The sequence below is a fragment of the Megalobrama amblycephala genome, linkage group LG11 (genome assembly GCF_018812025.1).
Source record: "Megalobrama amblycephala isolate DHTTF-2021 linkage group LG11, ASM1881202v1, whole genome shotgun sequence".
Taxonomy (NCBI): domain Eukaryota; kingdom Metazoa; phylum Chordata; class Actinopteri; order Cypriniformes; family Xenocyprididae; genus Megalobrama; species Megalobrama amblycephala.
The window spans coordinates 8123990-8126306 of record NC_063054.1 but is presented as its reverse complement, the minus strand read 5'-3'; the positions used below and the strand labels follow the sequence as shown (position 1 = coordinate 8126306).

At 37.4% G+C, this 2317-nt stretch overlaps 1 non-coding gene across 1 annotated transcript; it reads left to right on the top strand.

Annotated features, from left to right (window-relative positions):
• The first annotated feature begins 203 nt into the window (after positions 1-203).
• LOC125279165 lies at positions 204-319 on the top strand. Its single transcript, XR_007187336.1, has one exon. It is a non-coding gene; the product is annotated as a U5 spliceosomal RNA (small nuclear RNA).
• Positions 320-2317: the final 1998 nt, after the last annotated feature.

Genomic DNA, 2317 nt, shown 5'->3' with positions numbered 1-2317 from the left:
GTTGTATTTCACACATATTTTTGCTTTTTATTCATTAGATTTGTTAGGTGCATGTTCGGTAGACATATGAACAACACTCTTTAGGGATAGTGCTAATGTTTAAGTGAGTTAAAATGTGCGGTAATAATGAAAGTCAATCTTACCGTTGTTGTGAAGTGTGTTGTCATCGGTGTGGTACCTGCTGGTTGCAGAAGGAAGTCAGTACACTCATGTTTTTCCTCAGATCGTATAAATCTTTCGCCTTTTACTAAAGATTTCCGTGGGGAAGAACACTATGAGTATAATATAATTTTTTGATGCCCTGCCGAAAGGCGGGGCTTCCTATACTTGTCAAAAATCAGAGTTTAAAACATGCATTTGAATGATTATGTAAGAACATTTAGTGAAAAATGTTTACCAGTTAGTGAGTGTATGAGCACTGTTAAGGTGAGCAATTAAGTTATGTCTAATTTTAAAGGCAATACATATCCTGTTATTATGTTAGATGCCACCAAATTAATTGTAAGTCTAATATTCTGCAAAATGATAAACATGTAACTTAAAGATAGATATTATATTAGGTGGATGATGCCATGTCAACTAACTTGAAACGAAAAAAGAAGAAATATTGCAGATGATTCTTGATTAAAAAGATCTGTTTGGCTTTATTGGGAAAACATGTTCTTGGGAATTGTTTTAATTAAGAAAACCTAAATTGCCATATCCTCAGTATCACTTGACTCACTTCCCATCCTGTTAATATCCCTTTAACTGTCTTAATGGACCCTTAATGACATCCTGCTGAAACTTGGAAGTTATATTATTTCGACGAGAAACAAACACTATTATTAACTATTAATGAAACAGAATATGTCCTAACATTGGTTTTGTAAGGGTTTTTAGTCAATCCAGGCCGAAGATCAATCATCTAGTTCTAGTCTTTTTGGTCAATGTATCTGTAAACAAGTACATTTGGTATATTTGTAGACATAGTAGAAATAAGTAGTCCACTATTGCTTACACAGCTGCATGCATAGGGACTCCCGTAGAGAGGGCAGTGAGGACAACAGCAGCAGACAGTGAACACAGTGTTGCCTGCAGCACAGATAGAAAGCCGGCGTACAGACCCCTGCTGGCCGAGAAGTAAACTGCAGGTGGGGGTTGGTGAGGGTCTGGAGCTCATCCCTTTGTCTTTCCTCCCCCTGTGGTCCTTGAAGCTTAATTTTTTCTTTGTCTAATCCTGAATCTATCTCAGCTCTGCTTGGAAGTTTTACTTTTTCAAGGAATCTGTTGCTCATTGACTATGTTTATATGTCGACCAAACTATTGAGAGAAAAGTGTTTTAAAGATGCGAAAACGGCATCATTGTTTACATGTACTGTGCTGGAGTTGTATTCTTAAAGGGTTAGTTCACCCAAAAATGAAAATAATGTCATTAATTACTCACCCTCATGTCGTTCTACAACCGTAAGACCTTCGTTCATTTCGGAACACAAGATATTATGATTAAATCTGATGGCTCAGTGAGGCCTCTATAGACAGCAATGCCATTGCAACTGTCAAGATCCATAAAGGTACTAAAAAGATATTTAAAACAGTTCATTTGAGTTCAGTGGTTCTACCTTAATATTACAAAGGAACGAGAATACTTTTTTTGCCAAAAAAACAAAATAATGACTTTTCAACAATATAGTGATGGGCCGATTTCAAAACACTGTTTTGGAGCTTTATGAATTGAATCAGTGATTTGGATCTCTTATCAAACGGCTAAACTGCTGAAATCACGTGACTTTGCCGCTCCGAATCACTGATTCGAAAATCATAAGCTACATTTACTGATAAAGTTAAATGTTTAACCCCATTATATTAATTCCTTAAAGGCCCTCTGAAATGCCTTGGAACGTGCAGCATTATTCAATGTGTTGACAATTTCAACTGAAACAGGAAGACAGGGCGGGACATATCAAACAGCTCCTCCCCTTTAAAAAAAAAAAAAATAGCCAATAGCGTTTCATTTATATCACAGCTTGGCCAGAGCCATTGAGGTCAGCAGAAGCTTTAGTTTCCTATAATCTCTAACCGTTTCTCCTAATCTCCTCCATATCGCTTTAATATACAGCATTCTGTGCAGATTTCAAATGGGTCCGATACGTTTTGTGGTCTGCACCAACTCGAGCATATGATCCACCCTGTGCTATCATGTCTCTAGACTGGATTAGACTGTGTGCGCTGCGGTTCACGTGACACTAACGTGAAACCAGACTTCATTCACATCAATGGAAAGCATGTTTACACTGTCTGAATCGTTCCCTATTCCCTATATAGTGCACTATGTGCC